Source organism: Prionailurus bengalensis, chromosome F2 (genome assembly GCF_016509475.1).
Source record: "Prionailurus bengalensis isolate Pbe53 chromosome F2, Fcat_Pben_1.1_paternal_pri, whole genome shotgun sequence".
Classification (NCBI taxonomy): domain Eukaryota; kingdom Metazoa; phylum Chordata; class Mammalia; order Carnivora; family Felidae; genus Prionailurus; species Prionailurus bengalensis.
The window spans coordinates 18,319,391-18,331,784 of NC_057353.1; the positions used below are offsets into that span (position 1 = coordinate 18,319,391).

Sequence of the window (12,394 nt, forward strand, 5' to 3'; positions counted from 1 at the left end):
GTAGGAAAACAAAAGGATTTGATTGAGTTACTGTTATCTGGAGTTATTTAAAAATCATTGTGTTGTGGGGCACTTGGTCGGTTAAGTGTCTGCCTCTTGGTTTTGGCTCAGGTCAGGATCTCACGGTTGGTGGGATCAAGCCACGCATCCGGCTCTGCACTGACAGTTCTGAGACTGCTTGGGATTCTCTTATTCCCTCTCTCTCTGCCCCTCCTCTGCTCTCTGTCTCTCTCTCTAAAAATAAATAAATAAACTTAAAAAAATCATTATGTTGCGTTAGAGAATAGTTTCTTAAAAGGCAAAATCATGATTTTCATACAAATATAAAATGAATTTATGTCAAAGATCTTATCTCATTAATTAAATTAGGATACAAAAAAAGATGTTACAGCTGGTTCAAAGATGTAAAAAAGCAGAGACATTTACAGATCAAGAATAATGAATAAATATGCAAATGGATGCAACACAGGCTTCCTCCCCCCTCCTCCTCCTCTTTTCTCTGGGAATGGGATTTGGGGGAGGGGTTTCCCTCCACTGAACAGAATTTCTTTGTATATCTATATAGGCATTACTGATTGCACTGCTATCAGTGTTCTACAACTTAAGTTGTAAAATAGCCTAAAGAAAATAAAGTCCAAAGAACCCCCATGGAATCAGTCATTTAACTTTAACCACTAGGCTCTGAAGCCTTAAACAATGCATAGTTTCCCACTGAAGCACACATTTTCCCCTACACTTGGAAAGTGGTGATAGGATCTTCTATGTAATGAAACATTGTTAATAGTCACTGTTTTAGATTCAATGTAGCTTACTTTGGGACAGAAATACTTGCTTACTCATTAGAGCAAACCTGAATGTCAAAAGAATTCATGAGGTTCCATATTGGCATGAGAGAATGGGCGCTAAGCTTGGATGTTTTAGTAAAGTCATGGAAAAGTTAAATAAGTGATTTGAACCTTCAGACAATCTTTACAGTCTCTTCCAAATCTGTGCTTCTAAGATTTCTTGCAGAGAAATAATTTCTTTGTCCCCTAACCCTGCCCCAATATACTGAATCACTCTTTGCAAGCCGAGTGAGAGGTTTCTAGACCTGGGCACTTTTCCAGCCCTTGAAGAGGAAGTGAGATCCTGAAGAACGTGTTCTAATTTATACATTGCTCCCTGCTGTTCACAAATTTGATACAGAATCTCATCTTGAAGCTAAAAAGGTAACATGCTTCTGATTTTAACAAGCATCAGTGACCGGCCCCGTAATGCAGTGACTAGAGGTGTCCCAACAGCACCTACTGCTGTAAAGAGCCTCCTTAGCAGCCTTTGTTTGCAACTGCAAGCAAACATAAAAGGGAAAGAAAAAAGAAAATGGAGATTTGCTACTTTTTGGAGCCTCTGTTATTTGAGGAATGTTGGTATCTTCACTTCTGAGAGCTTTCAAAATTGTTCTGTTTCTCACTATGATCAATGTGCTTGAATAGCTTAGATTATTGCATTTGATGGAGCTTGTATTTTTCTCTTGATGAGAATGCAGTTCTCGTTAGCATTAACGACAATTCCACATTGCTTTTGTCCCAATTTGCCAACTGTCTTTTTCCTTTTGGAAAACGGATATTTTCTCTCTCCTAAAACTTCTCCAGTCTTAAACATTTACGTGGATTTAAAATGTGTTTTAAAACCCATCCTTCTGTAACTTCCAAATATTTCTAAGTTTTATCGTTGAGCAACTTACTTGGTGCACATATGAGAGTAAATAAGTGATGAAAGTATATATGAAATTAAGAATTTAATTTATTTAGAGGAATGGTTAATGCTCTTAAGAAAAAAAATACACACTGGCAATAAACTCCTTTAGCATGTGTGTGTGTGTGTGTGTGTGTGTGCATTTTCTCCTACATCTGTTATAGACTAAGATTATTTTTGTATAAACTGTAATTGTCCTCTTTTGGAAATCAATACAGAATAACAAGACATATTTCCTCCAGATAATAGTAACTCTTAAATGGAAAATAACTTTGGCCATTGTTTCATTTTTTGGAGGTTCAAATTATTTTAGTATGATTAATGAGAGGAGCAGTTCCTGGATATTCTTAATAACTGTATCCTGTTGGCTTAAGACCTCACTTTGCCCAGTTTATGATTAAAATGCTCCACTTATAGTTAGATGTAACATAAATAGTTCTTGTGCTTGACTATGATAGAATTTGGAAACTAGTTTTGATCAAACCAGTATCCTCAAGGAGATTAGAGAGCATAAATGAAATATTACTGTAACCTCCTTGATATCTTGCTTTTGCTTCAGCTTCATTGACTAATCTGGGGGTGGTTTTACAGCTTATTTGAAACTCTAAGTAGATTACCGTATGAATCAGTAATTAATAGAATCTCAAAATGCTCCAATGATAATACTGATCGCTTTAAAATCAACACCTCCCCGGCTCTTACTCCCTTCCATCCTTGGTATTCTGAACATGGTTGACCCTTCTGAGGAGGAAGAAAACGAGCCTGTTCAGGTCATGGCCAGGACCTTCTGCTTTTGCTTGTCTCTGTGATTCTTAATTCTTGGAACCTTAGTTTGGTGATGCATTTAGAGTCCCCTCTCTAGCCTCCTGGATTCAGCTTTGTACATTGCTCTGACTCTAGTTTCCTCAATGACCCTCCATCTTTCCCCCTGAATTACTGTGGAGGTCCAAATTAATCTTCAGTCTTGTAGTTCTCCACTATTTTCAATACATCCAGAATAATCTTTCTTAAAACCCAAATTCCAACATGTCATTCTTTGCCTTAGACTCTTCAGTGATCTCTCTTTCCCTTCAGCTCCTTTGGGAAGAGAGAGAAGCCCAACTTATGGCTTCAGCCAGAGCTCATGCCATGACTCACGACACATGTTATGTTGTAGTCCAGGCATTTTAGTGTAGGGTGCTCCCACTAGTGGCATCAGCACTACCCGGGAACTTGTCAGATATGCAGGTTCCTCAGGGTTCCACCCCCCACCTACTGAATCAGAAACTCTGGGATGGAGCCCAACAATCTGTGTTTCAACAAGCCCCCTGGGGGAATCTGAAGCAGTCTTAAGTTTGAGAGCCTCTGCTGTCATCTTGAACACTTAGAATTCTAAAGCACGCTTTCTCTTTCTCACTTACAGAATTAATTACCTGCCCTCCCTCCCCCAACTTGGTTTCTAGTGCTCTACTCACATCCTCTTCATTGGGCTAACTCCTGTTTGTCCTTCAGTACAAGATGAAACTTCACCTGAGTGTTCTGTAAATGCCCATACTAGGTCCCACATCCTTTTTTTTGTGTCCCCATGCAAAATCTGTGCTATCTTTATGCCAGCCCCTGCCAGCTAACAGCCTGATATTTTGCTATCATGCTTCCTTCTCCTCTCAAGATTACAATTACTACAAGAGTAGGGCAGTAAGCTGATGGTTCATGAAGTTCCCTTTTTCTCAGTTGAGCATAATGCCTGAAGCAAAATAGATCACTAAGTGTGAAACAAATGTTTATTGGATGAATATGTTACCTATTTACTTTACATCAGCTTCTAATTGTCATTTGGAATGACTGATCTCATTTCATACATATATATGAAATGTGTATGTTGCCTTAGTTTGATTTTAAGATTGAAAAAGATTCTCAAGAGTACAGGTCACTTTTTTGGTATATCCTCCTTTTTCTTCTTTCAATAATACTAAAGCAACATTTTCTGCACATGGAATTTCATTTCAAAGCATTACCTGAAATGGCATACCAGTAAATGCTTAGCATCACTGATTATTATCAGGAGGAGGATGGGGTGTGGACAGAATGATGTTTGTACCTAGACTAATTTTGAATAAGCCTTCACTATTTATTTTTGCTCATGCATGTTAACATGTGCTGATTAATAGTATACAAAGTCTTCTGGAATTTTCTTGGAAGACTGGACTTATTTATTTATCTGGTTTTGAAAGTACGTTCGCCCATTGCCAAGGCTGTAGTCTTTTTGCGTAAGTAATAGCATTTATTCCAGAAAAATACTGACAATCAAAAGCTAGTGAGTTCCCTGAATCACTGAATGGTTTCTACCAAAGAAATTCTACCTCAACTAGCACCCCCATGGGTAAGTAGAAGAGTAAACAGAGAAGTTTTTAAGGTATATCTTAATAGCTTCCAGGTTCATGCTTACTGAAATCAGTGGAAAAGTTGAATTTGGGTCCGATCTTACAGACTAACTTCTGAAACTCTAGTTCAGGGATGGTTAGTGAAGATAATCTAAAAAATATTTCAAATATGGAATCACTGGTAATGCCAATACTGTCAAATATAGTTAATCACTTCACTTCCATCTTCAAGCAAGTAAGAAGTACTTATTGAAACATATTCCTTTAAGTGATCCAGGTTCAGTCCCTAGAATATAACGTTCGATGTAGGAGAGAATAAACTTATAATAACATGGGGATTTTAAAAGGATTAGAAGGTCTTACTCTCTTATTTCTGAATAGAATTGTCTCCTTGCTAACATTTATAAGCTACTTTTGAAGTTTATATGCTGTAAGATAAAGCCAACCTATTGAAATACTTCCTGGAGAGACACATGCCCTGGCTTTTTCTAATTGGAAATATAGGCTTTGCTGTGTGGGTCAGCTATTCACCTTCAAGGATGGACTGCTTTTGAGCTTTATATAGATGCAGAAGGTTGCAAAGACTAGATATGACAGCTCAGGATTGTGAAATTGAATCACTATCCTTCATACCTAAAATGAGAGTGTGGGACATCATGATCTCTAAGGATCCTCGATACTTTTCTAAATAGGAAGGTTGCCTACTTAAAAAAAAAGGCAGGGAGGGCTTTATGGTCAGGTAGCCTGAGAGCTACCACCTACTGGTTGTGATCCTAGAAAGTTATTCAGTCTCCGTGAGTCCCACTTTGTATACCTGCAAACTGAGAACACCACACCTACATCACAGAAGTACAATTTCATTCATGGTCAGTGAGCCTAAAGTAAACAGGACTGCACCTAGCACAGTGAGGATGCTCCTTCATGAGCTGCATGAAGAAGGCATCCTTCCACCTCTGCCAACAAGGAAGTGTGTAACTTTAGGAAAGCCACTTAAGCCCAAATTGCTATTGGGGTGCCTGGTTGGCTCAGTTGGTGGAGTGTACAACTCTTGATCTCAGAGTTGTGAGTTCAAGCCCCATGTTGGGTGTAGAAATTATGTAAAAAATAAAATCTGAAAAAAAAAAGCCCACAAAAGATTCCTAAACTGCTACCATCAATCAAACCTTGACTCTAAGGTCTCATAGGAACCACAATTGTGAGGCATTCAACATGTAGAAAGTGCCCTTGGGTGAGAATATCAACCATTTTCAGGCTGACCTATTCTTATTGGGAAAAATATCCCATGGTAATTATTTTGGGGGCGTGATTTACTATTTAAAAATAGATTGCCTTGGGGTGGTGGGAGAAGTGCTGAAAGGATGCATTTTCACAAAATTTGAAAAACAGTTCCATAGCTCTGCACACACCCCCTAAAGCAGTTGCTAAAAACAGTGCTTGGTGTTGTATCCCTTGGCTGAGAGCCTCTCATTTGCCATGGACACACTGAAAATAATACAGGAAATACTTTATTCAAGAGAAGTTAATTTATCCTTTCTTCAGGCAGCCTCTTCTGTGCCAAATCTGAACCACTCTTGAAGGTCTATATATCAAGCTGCATTGGTTGTGTTTTAAGTGAAAAGGATATAATCCTTTGTGTTGGGCTGCAAGACACAAGTGTATGCAGTTGAATCAACTGCAAAACTAAAGTCCAGTCATGTCATCCCACTACTCAAAACTACCCAACAGCATTCCACCCCTCTCAAATCCTCACTCTAATCTATAAACCCTGTACAACTGGCCCTCTTTTCCCTGTGACCTCATCTACTGCCATTCTCCCCAACCATCAGCGTCAGTCACAAAAGCCTCCCCAGAAAAACTCCTGCTTCAGAGTTTGACACTCACTTCACCTGTGCTAAGAAGGCTCTTTGCCCAGACATCTATCTATCGTCATGCTTCTTCCCCTTACTTTCGTAAGGCTTTTACATTGTCATTTTTCACTGTGGACTTCTCTGGCTACCCTTTCTGTTACCACAACCCTCCTATGCCTTCCCCCTTCCATCATTTATTTATTTCTCCTTAGTAATTATTATTAAATAATATTTTATATATTTTATTTATGTATCTTGTTAAATGCCTGCTCCACTACTTGGTGAGTTATGAGAGAGAAGGTGTATTTTTCTTACTTGCTTTCTTCACTACTTATAAAGTGTTTAAAATAGGACCTAGCCCAGAACAGGTTCTCAATACATTCTTATCAAATGAATGGATAAATGAATGCTGACAGTCTCACTGAGGAGAGGTGATTCATCAACATAAACCATCAGAGATCTATCTTACAGCATAAGCTTCCAAAAGAAAACACTAAGTTTTGCTAATTCTCTGCCTCCTCAAAGCTTTCCAAAGCTTTGTATTATAGGGGGCACACAATAAATATTGAATTTATGAAATCAGTTAATTTATTTATTAATGACTTAAGCCTCCTAATTATCATCACAGTGTATCTGAAAACATCATGCTATGAGCAACTGGTTTCATATTATAATTTGGCCACCAATTTTGTTTTAGAGCCTTAAATAGATTCCTTATTTCTGAGCTTCAGTGTTGACATCTTTAAATGGGAACAATATTATTTTTTAGCCGATGTATCTGAGAATTAGAATAGCTAGGCTTTATACAGTGCCTTGTAGATAGCGAAGTCTTAATAAACATTAGATGCTACTTTTTCCTTTATTAAAATAACTCCAGCTCAACAGTGGCTACTATGGTACAATTTACAATTACATTGTTCTCTTTGAGGAAGAATTTAAAATCTCAGCTGCAACACAGCCATCTGTAATAATAAAAAAATTGTAGATTCATGCTCTCTTTAAGTTCCTCCTAAGTCTCAAGCTACACCTGTGCAGGAAGCATTATATCACATAAACAAAGTCTTATTCATTGACTACCATCAAAAAGGAGAAAAAGGGGGAAAAAATCTACAACTTCCACAGGAAATCCCAAGCACAAATTCTCACAGCTGCCTCTATTCACTTGTTATTACTGCCTTGACCATTGTTTTAATTACAGCTCAAAAAAAGACATTATTTTCATGGTACTTTTACCTCCTTAAAGCAAAGTAGTATTGCTGCTCTCCAATCTTGATGATTGCAGTTCTTGCACTAGTCAGCCAGGCTGAATTAAGCTAGGCAACCTAGGAAGTCAAAGATTAAATTCTGGAAGTTAAAATTAGAGTGTAAAAAATTACTTCATGTGCCATAAAGTGTATATACAGTTTCTTCAATTATAGCCTGAGAAATCTGTCTCTGTGGGAAGACACACTTCATTAACTTTCAGCTATGTAGGCCTGGGGCACATAGGGTCATCATCTTATAAAATTATATAGTATTATGACCATAATGTTCTTCTTCTCATCAGGAGTAGAAGATTTATAAAAGTAATTGTTTTAAGGAAATCTTGATAAGGGAACTAATATTATACTTCAGAGAGGTTTCTAAATTTATCCCAATTGTGAACTTGCCCTATTTATCTAAATTCCTGGAATTTATTTTTGTTTTGTGCTGACCAGTCTTTGACTCATTCATCTCATTAGTACTCCTTTGTTAAACTTTAATTGAGTTCTAAGAGAGGCTCTGGTTAGAAAACAGCACTGATTGTATGCGGTATAATTTATTATCTGAGTCGCTAAAATTGTCAGTTTTGACAATTTTTAGTCATTTTCTGACTCTTCAGAGTAGTTAAAACTTTAAACAAATATTTTTTTAAAGTAAATCAGGCAAGTTTCCAATTAAAATAAGCATGGAAATGTTTTCAGATATTATACATACGTTTGGGGTAATTTCCTTGGAATAATAATATAATCTACAAAGACTGGCTCTGAAAGATCCTTAAATTCAAATCAAATGGCTTCTCAGTTCCACCCAAATTAATTTTGAGCTTCATGTGGCTACATTTTGTTGAATGTCTGCTTTGGTCAAGACAACACATTGATTCTCTAGACTGACTCTTCATCTCCTGTGGGGAAAAATAACAACACTTTTCATTTGCTAGATTCTCTGGGTTGATTATTTTCTCTTCCTAGTCCTTTGCCTTACATATTTGCCACCTAATACTCTTAGAAGGAGGCAGATGTGGTATTTAGAGACCTATCTAAACATTGCGGTAATATGTTTAACATTAAAAAAAATTTTAATGTTTATTTATTCTTGAGAGAGAGAGAGAGAGAGAGAGAGAGAGAGAGAACATGAGATGGGGAGGGGCAGTGGGAGAGGGAGACACAGAATCTGAAGCAGGCTCCAGGCTCTGAGCTGTCAGCACAGAGCCCATCACAGGGCTTGAACCCATGAACTGCGAGATTACGACCTGGGCCAAAGTCAGACACTTAACTGACTGAGCCACCCAGGTGCCCCTCATTTTCATTTATTTATAATACAAATATTTATTGAGCACTGTTTTACTATCTATTGCTAAATAACAAAGCACTTCAAAACTTAGTAGCTCAAAATAACAACCTGATTATTTTTGCATGATTCTGTGTGTTGACTAGGGCTCAGCTGAGTGGTTATTCTGCTGGTCTTGCTTAGGGTCTACATCTGATTGCAGTCAGATGGCAAATGGGGCTGGATCACCCAAAATGGCTTCTTCACTCACATGTTGGGAACCTTGGGGCTCCTACATGTGGCTTCTGTCTTCAGTGGATTGGCTAGATTTCTTTCATAGTGGCTTACAGTTCTAAGAGGCAGCTGGTGGAAGCTATCACTCTTCTGTAAGTCTGGTCTCAAAGTCTGAGGATGTCACATCCACTGTATTTTACTGGTGAAAGCTAATCACAAGATAAGGCGATTTTCAAATGATTTTTATAGGAGAGAAATGAGTGTTTCAACTCAGATTAGAGAGCTGGATAAAACATCTCTCCAACCTCTACAATAAGACAAGACAGGACAAATCATGTACTCCTGACATTTTGTAAACCCTTACAAAAACTTAGGTCACTGAACAATCACCTACTTAAAATCTATATAGAGAGAGGTACCCACAGGGAGAAATAAAATGTAAGCATTTGCTTATCTTGGACAGATACCACCAAACAACATACAAGCTGGTAAGAATATTCAGGTAGCAACTTTTAATGAGTTGCTAAAGACTAAATATGGGCTTGAAGGAGAATATGAAGCCCCAGGAGGCTATAGACATGGGAAGGATTGCATGCCCTTGCAGCTTTTCCAGTTAAGAACTCTACCAGGTGCTCACAGAGAAGACCAACAAGAATTCCCAGAACACTTCCCCAAGGTGCTGGTTTAGGCAGGGAACAGCAGGCACAGCCACAGCTTTACCTGGGTTTATCTCCCTTATGGAACAAAAGTCTTAATCCATAGGGGGAAAGGACAACTAAAACCAGAGCTTGAGTACTGGTGGGAACCTACTGTAGCTGGGGAAGGGAAACAAGGGGAAAAAACCTCTACCCCTGGTGGAGGGAATGAATATGTGCTAGACCAAATTTAACATCTGAAGAAGATGCAGGAACATCCTTAAAGGGCATACTCACAATGTTCATAGTGCCTGCCTGAGGTTTAATTAGAGCATCAGAAAATGAGCCTCTCTCCCCACCACCACATTAACAACTGTTGAGTATAAATAACAGTGGAATGTACGGTGGGAAACCAGTACAAAGGAAAGATATGGGGCCAAACAGGGAGCAAGTGTTGAGAAAATCCATGGGTAAATTAACTCATACTGTAAACACAAGATATCACTAGAAGAATCTGATGCAGTAGTGCACTGAGGGTAATCACAGTAGTAAAAAACTTCAAACTCTGCCAACTTCTGACTAGATGAATATAAAACTCCATTCTACAAACCTTACAGAAAAGAGGCAGGCTTATCTCTAAACTTGAAAAAATTATTTACTTCATTATCTAGCGTTTTGTACAACATGGCCAGATTCTAACAACAACAACAACAACAACAACAACAACAACAAAAACTTTATGAGATACACAAAAGGGCAAGGAAAACAAAGTCTGAAAAGATAAAGTGGTTATCAGAACCAGACTTAGATATGACAAAAACGCTGGAACTATCAGACAGAAAACTTAAAATAACTACGATTAATTTGTTAGAGGCTCTAATGGAAAAGAAAAATGCAAGATAAGAAAGGCATTTTCAGCAGAGTTAGAAACTGTAAGATAAAGTCAAATGGAAGTGCCAGAAGTCAAAAATACAGTAACAGAGATAAAGAGTGATTTTAATGGGCTCATCAGTAGCCTTGACATAGCCTAGAAAAGAATTAGTGAACTTGAAGATAGGTCAATAGAAATTATTCAAATTGAAAAACAAAGAGGAAGAAAAGGTGAAAAATCAAACAGACCATATGATATCAAATGGTATAATATCAAATAGTATAACATATGCATAATTGGACTCCCAGAGGAAAAGGAAGAGAGAATTGGGCAAAAAAAAAATATTTGAAGAAATGATGACTGGAATATTTTCAAAATTAGTGTCAGACATCAAACCACAGATCTCAGAACCTCAAAGAACACCAAGAAGAGTTCATTAAAAAAACCCAAAACAACCCACCAAGCCTAGGCATATCTTATTCAAACTGTTGGAAACTGAAAACAAAAAGAAAATCTTAAGCTCAATCTCTGAATACTTACCTACAGAGGAATAGTAATAAGATAAACAACAGACTTCTAGTCAGAAACAATATAAGAAAGATGACAGTAGAGGGGCATCTTTAAAGTGCTGCAGGAAAATCCCACATCCAGTGAAAGCCACTTTCAAAAGTGAAAGAAAATAAAGTCTTTCTCAAACAAAGGTAGAGGAAAGAAGCTCCAGTCTTCTTTTTTTTCACTTTTTTTTGTTTTTTGTTTTTGTTTTTGTTTTGGAAACAGACACAGGGCATATCACAGGGGGAAGCAGTGTGATGCCTCCTAGGAAGGCTCAGGACAATAGTAGCCAAAGTCAGAGATACCACTGTGGCCAGGCCTAAGACCAACATCACAGAGGTATGAGGAGAGGTTGACCCCTCCACACCAAAAATCACCAAAATAAGCAATCACCAAAAATATGGAATGCTTCACAAATTTGTGAGTCATCCTTGCGCAGGGGCCATGTTAATCTTCTCTGTATCATTTCAATTTCAATATATTTGCCGCTAAAGTGAGCGTGCTCCACTCTTGATTTAAAAAGTGTCCTGTGCATATAGGGAGAGAAGAAATTGGTTGGAAGACACCTTTGGAGATTAGCTACTAGCATCCACTGGATGTAAGGTAAAAGTTATAGTACTGGGGAAAGTCCATGTTACCTCATTGAAATTAATTTTTCCTATTTATAAGTTGCTGGTATTAGTTTATATGATTTCAATGATTTCTTAAAATTGAACTATTTTTTTTAATGGCAGTCGTACATTGTCGTTCATTACTTTATCAATCTGGAGATAGGTATTTTTGTGTGTGATATATAAAAACAGTCTATTTTAAAATTAGATTAATATATTTCTGAAATGTTAGAATGGTTGGCTCCACATAGTAGCTGTGGCTGATTATAATCAATCTATGAAAACTTGACCATCTACACATGAGGTGATGTCTGTATTTTTCTTAAATTAATTTATTTATTTTGAGAGAGAGAGACAGTGAGTGAGGGAGGGGCAGAGAGAGAAGGAGAGAGAGAGATCCCAAGAGGCTCCCTGCTGTCAGCACAGAGCCCAATGCAGGGCTCCATCTCACGAACTGTGAGATCACAACTGGAGCCAAAGTCAAAAGATGGATGCTTAACCAACTAAGCCACCCAGGTGTCCCTCTATATGTTAATAATAAATGTCAGTCAAGAGTCAAACTGGTTGACAAGGGTTAACAAATGCAATTTCAATTTCAGAATTACCGTTTATTTTTAAAAATGTTTATTTATTTATTTTTTGAAATTTATTTTGATGGGGTGGAGGGCCAGAGAGAGCTGGGAAGAGAGAATCCCAAGCAGGGATTATCAGCTGTCACACTGTCAGCTCAGAGCCTGATGTGGGGTTGAACTCACAAACTGTGAGATCATGACCTCAGCCAAAGTCAGATGCTTAACCAACTGAGTCACCAGTTGCCCCTAAATGTGTATGTATTTATTTTTGAGAGAATGAGAGGAAAAGAGTTAGAGGGAGAGAGAATCCCAAGCAGGCTCTGCACTGACTGCCTACAGCCTGATGCGGGGTTTGATTTCACAAACCATGAAATCATGACCTGAGGCAAAATCAAGAATCAGCCATTTGACTGACTGAGCCACCCGGGCACCCCCAGAATTATTGTTTATTAAAATTATCTTTTAACTTT

The 12,394-nt window shown here is 37.9% G+C and overlaps 1 non-coding gene across 1 annotated transcript; it reads right to left on the minus strand.

Moving 5' to 3' along the window:
• Positions 1–11,135: 11,135 nt before the first annotated feature.
• LOC122496165 lies at positions 11,136–11,238 on the minus strand. Its single transcript, XR_006300704.1, has one exon. It is a non-coding gene; the product is annotated as a U6 spliceosomal RNA (small nuclear RNA).
• Positions 11,239–12,394: the final 1,156 nt, after the last annotated feature.